The sequence below is a fragment of the Corvus moneduloides genome, chromosome W (genome assembly GCF_009650955.1).
Source record: "Corvus moneduloides isolate bCorMon1 chromosome W, bCorMon1.pri, whole genome shotgun sequence".
Classification (NCBI taxonomy): Eukaryota; Metazoa; Chordata; class Aves; order Passeriformes; family Corvidae; genus Corvus; species Corvus moneduloides.
This window is the reverse complement of record NC_045510.1, coordinates 20,731,010-20,746,299: the sequence shown is the minus strand read 5'-3', so window position 1 is coordinate 20,746,299 and position 15,290 is coordinate 20,731,010. Positions and strand designations below refer to the sequence as shown.

General features: G+C 48.1%; 1 protein-coding gene across 1 annotated transcript in view; it reads right to left on the bottom strand.

The window, feature by feature from the left end:
* The window catches only part of LOC116437440 (nipped-B-like protein), a 126,544-nt gene that overhangs the window by 92,142 nt on the left and 19,112 nt on the right, over positions 1-15,290 (bottom strand). The window lies entirely within an intron of this gene.

Below are 15,290 nucleotides of genomic sequence, written 5' to 3'. Positions count from 1 at the left end.
CCAAACACTCCTTGAGCTCTCGTAGCCTTGGCGCCGTGACCACTACCCAGGGGAGCCTGGTCCAGTGCCCAACCACCCTCCACGTGAAGAACCTTTTCCTAATATCCAGCCTAACCCTGCTGACACAGCCCCAGCCATTCCCTCAAGTCCTGTCACTTGTCTCCAAAGAGAAGAGATCAGAGCTGCCCCTCCTCTTCCCCTCAGGAGGAAGCTGTAGACTGCAATGAGGTCTCCCCTCAGTCTCCTCTTCTCCAGGCTGAACAAACCAAGTGACCTCAGCTACTCTTCATCAGTCTTGCCCCCAGGGCCTTTCACAGAATCACAGCATCATTAGGGTTAGGAGGGACCTCTGGAGATCATCTAGTCCAACCCCCTGCCAAGGCAGGATCACCTGGAGCAGGTGACACAGGAACGCATCCAGGTGGGTTTGGAATATCTCCAGAGAGGGAGACACCACAACCTCCCTGGGCAGCTGTTCCAGTGCTCTGCCACTCTCAATGGAAAGTTCTTCTGCATGTTGAGTCGGAACTTCTTGTGTTTTAGTTTATGGCCATTGCTCCTCATCCTGTTGCTGGGCACCAGTGACAGAGTCTGGCACCATCCTCGTGATGCCCACCCTTTGAGATATTTATATGCATTAATGAGATCCCCTCTCAGTCTCCTGAAGTCTCTCCTTATCAGAGATGTTCCAGATCCCTCATCATCTTTGTAACTCTCCATTGGACCCTCTCCAGGAGCTCCTTGTCTTTCTTGTACTGAGGGGCCCAGAACTGGACACAAGCACTCCAGATGTGGCCTCACTAGGGCCAAGTAGAAGGGGAGGATCACCTCCCAGACCTGCTGGCCACACTCTTCCCAATGCACCCCATGATCCCATCGGCCCTCCAGGCCCCAGGTTGCACTGCCGGCTTACATTCAACTTGTCATCCAGCAAGACTCCCAGGTCCTTCTCTGCAGAGCTGCTCTCTGGTAGATCAGCCCCCAACCTGTGCTAGTACTTGGGGCTATTCCTCCCCAGGTGCAGGACCCTACACTTGCCCTTGTTGAACCTAATTAGGTTTCTCTCTGCCCAACTCTCCAGCCTATCAAGGTCCCGCTGAATGGCAGCACAGCCTACAGGTGTATCAGCCACTCCCCCCAGTTTTGTATCATCAGCAAACTTGCTCAGGGTATGTTCTATCCCATTGCTCAGGTCGCTGATAAACAAGTTGGATAAGACTGGACCCAGTATTGATTCCTGAGGAATGCCACTGACTACAGGCCTCCAACTGGATTCTGCTCCGCTGATCACGACCCTCTGAGCTCTGCCAGTCAGCCAGTTCTTGATCCACCTCACTGTCTACATTGGGTCTGACTGAGATAGAGTTCATTTTCCCTTAGCAGCCCTCACAGTGCTGTGCTTTGCATTGGAAGCTGGAAAGGTGTTGAGAACACACCAGTGTTTTGGCTGCTGCTGAGCAGCGCTGGCACAGCATCAGCGCTGTCTCTCAACATTCCCCCCCATCAAGGGGCTAGGAGTGGGCAAGATCCTGGGAGGGGGCATAACCAGGCCAGCTGACCCAAATTACCCAAAGGGATATTCCATACCATATGACGTCAGCTCAGATATAAAGGCTAAGGGAAGGAAGAGGAACGGGGGGGCATTCTTTATTCTACAATGTTTGCCTTCCGGAGCAACCACTATGCGTGGTGAAGCCCTGCTTCCCAGGAAATGTCTGAACATTGCTCACTGATGGGAAGTAGAGATTAACTTTTCCCTTTTGCTTATGCACGCGAAAACTTTTCCTTTTTTTGCTTTAGTAAACTGCCCTATCTTAACCTACGAGTTGTTTTCCATCTTATTTCCTTGCCCCTGTCCCGCTGGGGAGTGATAGAATAGCTTGGTGGGCACCTGGTGCCCAGCCAAGTTCAAACCACTACACTATCCATTCATCCAACCCACATTTCCTGAGCTTACCTACAGGGATGTTATGGGAGATGGTGTCAAAAGCCTTGATGAAGTAGAGGTAGACAACATCCACTGCTCTCCCCTCATCGACCCATCCTGCCATGCCATCACAGAAGGCTATCAGATTGGTCAAGCATGATTTCCCCTTGGTGAATCCATGCTGATTACTCATCATGACCTCTTCTTCTACAGGCTTGTTGATGACCTTCAGAATTACCTGCTCCATCACCTTTCCAGGGATGGGGGTGAGGCTGACTGGCTGGTAGTTTCCTGCGTCCTCTGTCTTGCCCTTTTTAAAGATGGGAATAACATTGGCCTTCCTCCAATCATCGGGCACCTCTCCTATTCTCCACAATTTTTTCAAAGATGATGGAGAACTGCAGAGTAACAACAGTAACAACACCTGACAGCTCCCTCATCACCCATAGGTGCATCATGGGCTCATGGATTTATGGGTGTTAAGTCTGTTTAGCCAATCTCTAACGCAACCCTCTACGACCAGGGGAAGTTTCCTTTCTCTGGCCTTCCTCTCTTACCTCTGAGGTCTGCGACTCCTGAGAGCCATCCTCAGCAGTGAAGACTGAGGCAAAGAAGGCATTCAGTAATTCTGCCTTCTCTGTGTCTTCCATTACCAAGACACCCATTGGATTCAGCAGAGGCCCCACATTTTCCCTAATCTTCCTTTTGTTGCTGATATACTTGTAGAAGCCCTTCTTTTTATCCTTGATGTCCTTTGCCAGACTCAATTCCAAGTGGGCCTTGGCTTTCCTTGTCGCATCCCTGCATACCCTGACAACATTCCTATAGTCCTCCCACACGGCCTGTTCCTTTTTCCACATCCCATAAATTTCTTTCTTGTGTTTGAGATTTGCTAGAAGCTCCCTGCTCATCCATGCAGATCTCCTGCCCCCTTTCCCTGATTCCTTGCTCATGGGGATACATTGGTCTTCAGCTTGGAGGAAGAAGTGCTTAAATATTGACCACTTCTCTTGGACTCCTTTCTCTTCTAAAGCCCCATCCCATGGGATTCCTCTAAGCAGGTCCCTGAAGAGGCCGAAGCTGGCTCTCCTAAAGTTTAAGGTTCTAGTTCTGCTAACTGTTTTGCTTCCCCCATGCAGGATCCTGAGTTCCACCATCTCATGGTCGCTACAGCCAAGGCTGCCCCCAACCTTCATGTCTTCAACCAGTCCCTCCTGGTTTGTTAGTACAAGGTCCAGCAACACACCTTTCCTTGTTGGCTCCTCCACCACTTGCATCAAAAAGTTATCATCTATGATCTGCAGGAACTTCCTGGACTGTGTGTGCTGGGCCGTGTTAACTCTCCAACAAATATCAGGGTGGTTGAAGTTCCCCAGGAGAATCAGGGCCTGTGACCGCAAGGCTATTTCCAGTTGCCCATAGAAAGCCTCATCAACTTCCTCCTCCTGATCAGGTGGCCTGTAGTAAACACCTGCAACAATGTCACCCATATCAGCCTGTCCCTTAATTCTCACCCATAAACTCTCACCTCATTTGTCTGTCCCTGGGTAGAACTCAATACATTCCAGTTGCTCTCTCACATAAAGATCAACTCCACCACCTCGCTTCTCTGACCTGTCCTTTCTAAAAAGTACATACCCATCCACAACATTCCAGTCATATGAGCTGTCCCACCATGCCTCTGTCATTGCAATGAGATCATGGCCCTGCAACCGCACATAGATTTCCAGTTCTTCCAGTTTATTCCCCATGCTGCATGTGTTTGTATACAGACACTTTAGAGAGGTAATCAGGCATGCAGGTTCCCTAGAAGGAGTATAAGAGGATTCACCATAGCCATAACCACCCTCTATGTGGTTTTTCCTTTGATCCTTATCTTGAGGGGCAGTCAAGGAACATCATTCACTGCAATGACTGGTATGACCTACTCCCCAGGAGGAAGCAATGGCATGAGCACTGCCACGTTGGACCCCACCCCCGAGTCCTTTGGTTTAAAGCCCATCTCACCAAATTGGCCAACCTGCTGCCAAAATTTCTCTTGCTCTTTTTAGACAGGTGGATCCCACCCCTCCCTAACAGGCTGATGCCTTAGGTTTAAACTTTTATATTTTTCAAATCCTGTACTGCTTAGTGGGTAACTCTGAAGATTCATGTGGCCTGTTAACTACTGTTTTCTCATGCTGGTTAGACATAACAAAGCCTCTCTAGGTTTGCTCTTCAAGGACACCAGACCCCAAAATGTGGAAACTAAAGCCTAGAGGGGGAGCAAACTTGGGGTAATTACACCATTAACTGAGGTTATAATTGGAGAATTAACCCTGATATGCAAATGGACCAAACTTATAAAAGTGTGAAGAACCCGTGACCCAGGGTCCATCTTGGGTGTAGCCTTTTGACTGCCCAGGGCGTATCTTTGAAGGCCCTTCAAATAAATACCTACTTTTATTCTCTTATTCTTGTCTAGTCTCTTTTTAGGTGGCTTGTCGGGGTCCTTCCCCCCGCCATGTAGCCCTGAGAGAGGGGCCCTGAGGGTACAGAGACGGGGTTTCCCTCGCCCCTGGTCAGCCTCGTTCCCATTGGTTGTTCTGTGTTTCCCTGCGTGAGCAAGGACCCTCGGGTCCCAGACTGTGAGAGTTCCTCGGCAGAGCTCTGGTCATGCGGCTGGAGAAATAAACATCTCTGAAACATCTATCAAGAATCCGTCCATATATATTTCTTTCTACAGGCCTCCTGGTTTGACATAGGCGTTACAGTAATCCCCGCTGTAACAAATGGTGGAGAATTGCAGGCAGAACGATCCCCGATCCCTAAGTGACTGATTTGTGTGAGTAAACCTGACAAACTTTGGATTCCTCTTCTTGGTTTTGTTTTGCTATTCCATATCTAAACTATGGAGGAACCGTGGGAAGACTCTTGGCTCTCAGAGCTGCATATGGACATTTATCTTAAACTTGAAAAGATTCTTGAACAACGATTTGTAAATTTTAGCTTAATTCAAGCTCAAAAAGAACTGAAACACTTCCTGGCATGGTTAAGAACTTTTTCTATGTTTCTTGGGATTTAATTCTTACCAAAGACTTTTGGAAGACTGTTTGGACACAGTTAATTTTTGAGTCAAAATACATGCCGATGGAAGAATATTTTTGTGAATATTATTTAATTACCGAGACTGTTGAGCAATGTCAGCCATGTCCTGGCTCAGGGAAGCCTGGCTCAGGGACTGTGCGACCCAGGCCACGTGGACCGAGCCCTCTGCGAGCAGCAGCGAGGCAGTTCCCGTGTGCGGGCGGAGCCACGCGAGCTGCAGTGTCGGTGGCGGAGCGAGGTGCGGCGGGAACCTGCCTGGCCCCGCGCAGCGCATGGTGGAGCGAGCCCCGTGAACGCCCGACCGAGATGGGCGGCGCATGGGCGGTAGCTGGCAGCGGCGGCGGTGGAGCGGAGAGGTGCCCAGCCGAAACGCGCGCTGGAGCAGGGCGCAGGGGGGTCACCGCTCGGGGGTCTGGCCAAGATGCAGCGCTTGGCATCGGCAGCGAAGCTGCGACCACAGGAGGCGACGCACGGAGAACTGAGCGGCGCAGCCTGGCCTGGCCCACATGGCCCCGGGAAGAGCGCGCAGGCACGAGCAGCTCTGGAAATTCCAACACGGGAGCGGGCGAAAGAGAAAGCAAGAATGCAGCGAGACAGAAAACAGCAGCCACTCAGAAAAAGGAAAATATTGGAGCTAATGTTTTAGGAATAGTAAAGTGGTATAATGTTAAACAAAATTATGGTTTTATAACAAGATGTGACAACCAGCAAGACATATTCGTGCATAGAACTGCTATTAAAAAGAATAACCCTGAAAAATACATCCCAAGCTTGGGAGATGGAGAGGTGGTGGAATTCAAAATTATACAAGGTAGAAAAGGGTTACAAGCATCGCAGGTCACTGGGCCTGATGGTGTTCCTGTAAAAGGCAGTATATATGCAAAAAATCGTAGTCATGTTAGACAATATCTCCATTGTAGGCCCCCCCTACAGTCTCCCTTTCCTAATCCCACCTTTCCCTTTTATCCTATATCCTATTACCCCCAGTGTATTCCCAATCCGTTTTTTTATCCATGGTTTCCCTCACAAAAACATACCTTTGCCAATTGTTTCCCCAAAAATCCCTTTCCAGTGCCGAGTGGGGGATGAAAAGGGGGAGGGAAGAAATTAAACCCTCTCCTACCTCAGTTTCCCCACAAAGCATGCTCAGAGAGTCCTGTCTCCCTTCTGTCAGCCTTAAGATGTTCCAGAGAATCTGTTTGGACATTTAAAGACTCAGGAGGGTGGCTTGTATTGTTTTAAAACTGTTCTTGTTATGTTTATCCAGTTGTTTTCAATGTTAAGTTTTAAATCTCTTTTTGTTAAAAATAAACGGGTGAAATGTCAGGGTCCCTTCCCCCCTGCCATGTAGCCCTGGGAGAGGGGCCCTGAGGGGACAGAGACGGGGTTTCCCTTGCCCTTGGTCAGCCTCGTTCCCATTGGTTGTTCTGTGTTTCCCTGCGCGGGCGAGGACCCTCGGGTCCCGGACTGTGAGAGTTCCTCGGCAGAGCCCCGGCCATGTGGCTGGAGAAATAAACATCTCTGAAACATCTACCAAGAATCCGTCCATATATATTTCTTTCTACAGGCCTCCTGGTTTGACATATGCGTGTTACAGTAAACCCCGCTGTAACAGTGGCCACTTCAAAGCATCAGTTTTTGGTACCCCAGATGGGACAACGAGGCTTCTGGAAATCTTCTGGACTGAGAAAGATCCAGCTCAGCTCCACCCCCCCTGCTGGCACAATCATTAAAGCACAACCCATTGCCATAAAAGCCAAAACCTTCTTGATGGCACCAGCCACAGATCCAGACTGATCTGCACTATGCATCTGCTTCTGGCTGTCCCCATTTCTCTGATCAGTAGGATAGATGAGAAGATGACTTGGGCACCGATGTTTTTCACCAACCTTGCCAGGGCTTTATAGTCTTCCTTGATCCTACCTACTTTTTGGCTTGCAGCATCATTTATACGCACATGAAAAAGTAATAGAGGGTAGTAGTCTGTACTTTTGACAAGTTGGGGCACTCTCGGCAACATCACGGATATCAGCCCCCAGTAGGCAGCATACCTCTCCCAACTCTATCAGGCCGGCAGATGGGTGCCTCAGTGTCCCATAAGAGTCACCCACTATGATCATTCAACATTTCTTTTTATGGTAACTACCATGCGCTGCTGGTACAGGTTCCCTTTGTTGGCCTTGCTCGTGGAAATCTAGTCTTTACAGCATCATATCTTTTTGGGACACCTTCCACTAGATCAGGTTACTCAAGGCCCCATCCAACAGCCCCAATTCTCTTAGGCATTCCTCATAGCAGAGGTGCTCCTGCCCTCTAATCATCTTGGTGGCCTCCTCTGGACTTGCTCCAACAGGTTGATGTCCTTCCTATGCTGGGGACCCCAGAGCTAGAGGCAGCACTGCAGGTGGGGTCTCACCAGAGCAGAGGGGCAGAATCCCCTCCTCCTCTGCTCCCCACACTGTGGGATCAGCCCAGCACATGGGGGGTTTCTGGGTTCCAGCACACATGGACGGGACACGTCCAGCCTCTCACCAACCAGCACCCCCAAGTCCTCCCCAGGGCTGCTCTTGATCTGTTCATCCCCCAGCCTGTATTGATCCCAGGGATTGCCTGACCAAGGCGCAGCACCAGACCTTGGTCTTTTTAAACCTCATGAGATTCCCATGGGACACTTCTTGAGCTTGTCCAGGTCCCTGTGGATGGCCCCGTCCTTCAGGTGTGTCACCTGCACCACTCAGCTTCGTGTCATCTGCAAACCTGCTGAGGGTGCCCTCGATCCCTTTGTGTTATTAATGAAGATATTAAATAACACTGGTCCCAATACAGACCCCTGAAAGACACCACTGGTCACTGATGTCCGTTGGGACTCAGAGCTGTTGACTACAACCCTCTGGATGCGACCATCCAACCGATTCTTTCTCCCCTGAAGAGTCCACCCATCAAATCCATCTGTCCCCAATTTAGAGAGAAAGATGTTGTGGGGCTCCATGTCAAAGGCTTTATAGAAGTCCACAGAAAGGACATCTGTAGCCCTTCCCTTGTCCACCGATGGAGTAACTCCATCAGAAGAGGTCATTGGGTTGGTCAGGCAGGACTTGCCCTTGGTGAAGCCATGCTGGCTGTCCCAAATCACCTCCCTGTCCTCCATGTGCCTTCACAGAGTTTCCAGGAGGATCTGTTCCATGATCTTCCCAGGCACAGGGGTGAGGCTGACAGGGTGGTGGTTCCCAGGGTCCTCCTGTCTACACTTTTTAAAGATGGGGACAATGTTTCCCTTTTTTCAGTCACCTGAGACTTCACCTGACTGCCATGGCTTTTCAAATATCATGGAGAGTGGCTTGGCAACTACATCAGCCAATTCCCTCAGGACTCTGGGATGCATCTCATCGGGTCCCATAGACTTATGTACGTTCAGGTACCTCAGCTGGTCATGAGCCTGATCTTCAATAGAGTGGGAGGGACTTTGCTCCCCCAGTCCCCATCCTGCTGTCCATCCATTCAACAGGTGTGGGAAGAGAGGTTGGCATTGAAGACTGAGGCAAAAAAGTTGTTGAGTACTGTTGGGGTCCCTCCCCTGCCATGTAGCCCTGGGAGAGGGGCCCTGAGGGGACAGACACGGGGTTTCCCTGCCCCTGCTCAGCCTCGTTCCCATTGGTTGGTTTGTGTTCCCCTGCGCGGGCAAAAGGACCCTTGGTCCCGTGACTGGAACAGTTCCTCAGCAGAGCCCCGGCCATGCGGCTGGGGAAATAAACATCTCTGAAACAGCTATCAAGAATCTGTCTGTCCATATATATTTCCTTTCCACGGGACTCCTGGTCTGATATATGCGTGTTGCAGTATCCCCACTGCAACATAATGGTGGAGAATTGCAAGCAGAACGATCCCCGATCCCTAAGCGACTGATTTGTGTGAGTAAACCCTGGAAACTTTGGATTCCTCTTCTTGGTTTTGCTTTGCTATTCCATATCTAAACTATGGAGGAACCGTGGGAAGACGCTTGGCTCTCAGAGCTGCATATGGACATTTATCTTAAACTTAAAATGATTCTTGAACAACGATTTGTGAATTTTAGCTTGATTCAAGCTCAAAAAGAACTGAAACACTTCCTGGCATGGTTGTTTAAGAACTTTTTCTATGTTTCTTGGGATTTAATTCTTACGAAGGGCTTTTGGAAAACCGTTTGGACACAGTTAATACTGGAGTCAAAATATATGCCGATGGAAAAATATTTTCGTGAATATTATTTAGTTACCGAGACTGTTGAGCAATGTCAGCTGTGTCCTGGCGAAGGGAAGCCTGGCACAGGGACCATGCGGCCCAGGCCACGTGCACCGAGCCCTCTGCGAGCAGCAGCGAGGCAGTTCCCGCGTGTGGGCGGAGCCACACGAGCCGCAGTGTCGGTGGCGGAGCGAGGAGCGGCGGGACCCGGCGGTGCCCGCACGGCCCCACGCAGTGCGTGGTGGAGCGAGCCCCGTGAACGCCCGACTGAGAGGGGCGGCGCGCGGGCGGCGGCTGGCGGCGGTGGCGGTGGAACGGAGCCGTGCCCAGCCGAAACGCGCGCTGGAGCAGGGCGCGGGGGAGTCGTTGCTCGGGGGCCCGGCCGAGATATGGGTGCAGCGCCCGGCATTGGCAGCGAAGCTGCGACCAGAGGAGGCGACGCACGGAGAACTGAGCGGCGCGGCCCGGCCCGGCCCGCGCAGCCCCGAACGCGACCCCGGGAAGAGCGCGCAGGCACGAGCAGCCCCGACAATTCCAACACGGGAGCGACCGAAGGAGAGAGCAAAGACGCAGCGAGACAGAAAACAGCAGCCACTCGGAAAAAGGAAAAGATCATAGTAACTAAGACCTTAGGGATAGTAAAATGGTATAATGTTAAGCAAAATTATGGTTTTATAACAAGGTGTGACAACCAGCAAGACATATTCGTGCATAGAACTGCTATTAAAAAGAATAACCCTGAAAAATGCATCCCAAGCTTGGGAGATGGAGAGGTGGTGGAATTCAAAATTATACGAGGTAGAAAAGGGTTACAAGCATCGCAGGTCACTGGGCCTGATGGTGTTCCTGTAAAAGGCAGTATATATGCAAAAAATCGTAGTCATGTTAGACAGTATCTCCCTTGTAAACCCCCCCTACAGTCTCCCTTTCCTAATCCCACCTTTCCCTTTTACCCTATGTCTTATTACCCCCAGTGTATTCCCAATCCGTTTTTTTATCCATGGTTTCCCTCACAAAACCATGCTTTTGCCAATTGTTTCCCCAAAAATCCCTTTCCAATGCCGAGTGGGGGATGAAAAGGGGGAGGGAAGAAGTTAAACCCTCTCCTGCCTCAGTTTCCCCACAAAGCATGCTCAGAGAGTTCTGTCTCCCTTCTGTCAGCCCTAAGATGTTCCACAGAATCTGTTTGGACATTTAAAGACTCAGGAGGGTGGTTTGTTTTGTTTTGAAACTGTTCTTGTTATGTTTATCCAGTTGTTTTCATTCTCCTTTTATTAAAATAAAACGGGTGAGGTGTTGGGGTCCCTCCCCTGCCATGTAGCCCTGGGAGAGGGGCCCTGAGGGGACAGACAAGGGATTTCCCTGCCCCTGCTCAGCCTCGTTCCCATTGGTTGGTTTGTGTTCCCCTGCGCGGGCAGAAGGACCCTCGGTCCGGTGACTGTAACAGTTCCTCGGCAGAGCTCCGGCCATGCGGCTGGGGAAATAAACATCTCTGAAACAGCTATCAAGAATCTGTCTGTCCATATATATTTCCTTTCCACGGGACTCCTGGTTTGATATATGCGTGTTGCAGTATCCCCACTGCAACAGAGTACCTCAGCCTTCTCCTTGTCCATTGTTACCAGTTTTCCAGCACTGTTTACCAGGGGGGTAACACCTTCTTTGACCTTCCTTTTCTGGCTGACAGACCAGTAGAAGCCCTTCCTGTTATTCTTTGCGTCCCTTGCCAGGTTTGGTTCCAGCTTTGCTTGACCTTCCCGACCCCATCTCTACACAACTGGACTGCACCTCTATACTCTTCCCAGGATACCTATCCTTGTTTCTGTTGCCTGTGCACTTCCTTCTTACCCTTTAGTTTGACCAGCAGGCCCCTACTCAGCCATGCCCATCTCTTTCCTTCCTCGCCCAATTCCTTGCTCCTGGGGATCAGTGGCTCTTGTGCTCTATGGAAGGCTTCCTTAAACATCTGCCAGCTCTATTCTGCTTCCTTGTCCCTGATGGCAGTTTCCCAGGGGTTCCTATTGACTGACTCCTAGAAGAGCTGGAAGTTTGCTTTCCTAAAGTTCATGGTCCCAACTTTACTCTTCCTCTCCATAATTCTACCAGGCACTCAAGTGAGCCTGTCAGGCCTGTAGCATCCAGGATCATCCTTCTTGCCCTTCTTTACAATTGGGATGTTTGCCAGCTTCCAGTCAGCTGGGACCTCTCCAGATTCCCAAGACCATTCAAAAATCATTGAGAGAGGCTTTGTGGTGACATCAGCAGCTCTTTGAGGAGCCAAAGATGGAGGCAAAGAATGCATTAAACATCTCTGTCTCATCCATATCCCTGTTTGTGAGGTGACCATCCTCATCCTGTAATGGGCCGATGTTATTTCTTCACTGTCTTTTGCTATTAATGTATTTTAAAAACTCTTTTTATTGTCCCCCACAGTTCTGGCAGCTCCAACTCCAGTTGAGCTTTGGCCACACAAATTTTCTCCCTCTAGTGGCAAGCAGCATTTCTGTATTCTTCCCATACCACCTAACCTTGCTTCCACTGGGCACACACCTTCCTTTTTTGCCTTATTTCCAAGAGGAGATCCCTGTTCTGCCACGCCTGGCCTTCTGCCTCGCCTGCTTGACTTCCAACATTGGGCAATTTCCTGCTCCCGTGCCCTTAGGAGGTGATGTTTAAAAAGTGACCAGCACTGATGGACCCCAGCACCTTCAGAAGTTTTTTCCCAGGGGACCTTACTCACTAGTTCCCTGAGCAGCCTGAAGTCTGCTCTCCTCATGTCCAGAGTTGAGGTTTTGCTGGCACTTTTCCTCCCGTCAACAGATTTTAAACTTGATCTCTTCATGGTCACTGTGGCCAAGTTGGCTGCCAATCACCACTTTGCTCACAAGATCCTATGTTGACAAGCAGCAGATCAAGGAGGACATATTTCTGAGTCAGCTCCCTTAGGACCTGTTCCATGAAGTTGTCATCCATGTGTTTTAGCAATCTTCTGGACCTGTTTGTACCAGCTGTGTGATATTCCCAGTTAACAGCTGGCAAGTTCAAGTCCCCCATAAGGACAAGGGTGGTTGATTTAGAGGTGTTCCTCAAAGAATAATTCATCAGTATCATGGTCCTGGCTAGAAGGTCTATAGAAGATTTTCACAATGACATCCTCATTATTTGTTTGCCCCTTGATTCTTACCCAGAGGATCTCAACTGTGCCATGGCCAACTGTAAGCTCCACACATTCCAGTCCCTCCATTACATACAGTGCCACACCCCCCCGAACCTCACCTGCCCTTCCTATCCCTCCTGAAGAGACTGTAATCATCCATCATGACCACACCAGTCTTGAAGTAATTCAGAGCTGTACAATCACAGTCTCCAAGTCTCCAGAAGTCCTTGCTACTTCCATGTCAGAAGTACAGAAATGCAGTCTGTACCCATACCTTCAGGAATTGCCTCACATTTCTATGTTATATAAGAAAGTTTAGATATAATATCCTTCCTGTGTTTTTTCTCTGGACTGGTGTCTAGTGCCATTCTTTTTGTCCTCCCAAACAAACAATTAATTATTTTGCAAACTTTCTTTATCAAAGTTTGCAATTTGTCAACCAAACTTTCAAGGACAAATGATAGTAGCAACAAAAAGCTCAGTGTAGGTACTTGCTGTTTCTCACTGGAAAATTTATCAGCATAACCAATCGCTTTCACTCCAAATTATAGGCCAAAACCTCGCCATCAGGGATTACCTATTCTAAATAGCACTAATTATCCACACCTCTTCAATACATTTCTAAAATGCAAGATTAGAGGAAGTAAACATCTGGAAAGATTCTTGCAGCATCAAGAACTGGTTCTCTCAATCAGGGTTTATTAATTTCTTTAAGAAGTCAAAATGGTAACATCATTAGTAACAGTATTTCAGTTGTGTGCTTTATCAATGAGAAAAGTAAAACTAACAGGTAAATCAAAAAGCTCCTCTTCCACTTTTTCAGCCTCTCAAATGCTGAAATGTTACAATCTGAATTTTACAATCAGATTGTTTTCAGAAATATTCATGAAAGGTATACCTTCAAAACGAGTTCCAAGACAACCAATTGAAACAGCAGCAACTTTAACCAGAAAAATAATTCAAATATTCTTCTGGCTGAGTGGTGTTACTGAACAAGTTATATTTCTTTAAGAAGAAACCTATGCAGCAGTGGAGGAAGATGTTGGAAAATTCTTTTAACTTTAGCACAATAGTGTATGATCCCTGTATCAGTGGTTAATGCTTAGTTTTGTACTATACAGTGCTTAGTACAAATGCCAGAGATTACTGTGGCCTTGTGTTAACTCCCTACATCTGTGACTAATAAGTCTCATGCCAGCTAATGCTTCCTTGTTTAATTATATCAGTGATTAATATGTACTAGCAGATGTCTTAGTTTTGAGAACAGAGAGAGAGTGCTGGAGTAAAGAATGATAAGGGAAGTGCATTGTGACCTGACCACATATTTGAGATACTCTCAAGGAGAAAAGATTCATCAGATGATCCAGGAACATAAAAGGGAATTTTAAAGAATGGGATGTTCCCAAATGACCACCAAAGACCCTAAAAAGACCCCTACTCATATCCAAATAAGTTCATGGAAATAACAAGCATATATGCATGTATTTGGGAAATGTGATGAAAATATAATAGACATAAGACGAATATATATTAGTTTTAGGAATATAATCTGGTCTGTTAGGTTACTGTGCATGCATGCTTTGAGCAGAATTCCCCATGCATCCAGTGCTGCTAATAAAGCAATGTTTGCTTTCTAACAAAAAAATTGGAGCATTTATTTCCTGGTTTTCAGTGACAGTGGTAATCATATATTTGAGTGGAAGTAGCTTAGATTCACAATGTTGTTAAACTGACAAGCTCAAACATCAATTTTGTGTACAGAGTTAAAGAAAAACAACCACATTTAGTCTCTGCCATTTACACATCTCACAACAAGTCCTTTAGTACAAAACCTCCTAAAATACTGATGATGCTGGCATGCTATACAATTACTTCTCACTTGCATTTGAGCCATATTTCTTCTATCACTGTTTACGACAGTATATGCCTGCAGAAGATGAACCACAGAGATCATTTAGCAGTCACAGGATCATAGGATAATTCAGTTAAGAAGGAACCTCAGGATGCCTTTAGTTGATCCTTGTGCTCAAAGAAGGGTGAGCAAGACCATGTGTCCTGGTTCCAGGACAGGGTTAATTTTTGCAGTAGCTGTGAAGGGGCATGGCCAGGACCTGAAGGTTATTCTATACTACCTCACATCATTGCTGGGAGTAAGGAGAAAGGGAGTGTCTTCTGGGGACAAGGGGCTCCTTCCAGTAAGTGGGGGGCAGAGGGAGCCATCCAGTATTGTCTATTGTGGGGGGGGGGGGGGGTTTCCATGTGAATAATTTCCTTTCTTGTACCCTTTGTCATTAGTATTGTTGCTGTCACTGTTCCTTTTCTTATCTCATTGCTGTTTCTAGTAAATTGTTCTTATCTCAACCCGTGATCCTTGCCTTTTGTGTCTCCAATTCTCCTCTCCAGCCCACCACAGTAGGAGGGGGAGGGGAAAATGGGGGATCGAGAGAGGGGCACGTGGTTTGGGAGAGTCTTGGTGGGGGCACTAAATTGGGAAGTACCACTCCTAAACCATGACACCATGTTATGCAGGGCTTATCCAGCCAGGTCTTGAAAACATCCAAGAATGAAAAATGCACAGATTATCTGGGCTTTTCCAATGCTCAAGTGTCCTGATAGTGAAAAAGGTTTTCCTTATACCTAGCCAGAACCTCCCATTTCAATCTAAGTCCATTGTCTCTCATCCTTGTTCCACAACACTGTGGAAAGCCTAACTCAAGTCTTCCTGATAATCTCATAGGTATGAGGAAACTGCTCTAAGGTCTGTCTGTCCATTGCGTGTCATCCCATCTGTGTCCCTGTTGTCATCATCATCCATGTCCCCCCTCAAAGACTTGTTTTATCCAGGCTGCACAACCCTAATACTCTCACCTTCTCTGGAATCTCCCCCATCTCCTCTTCTTC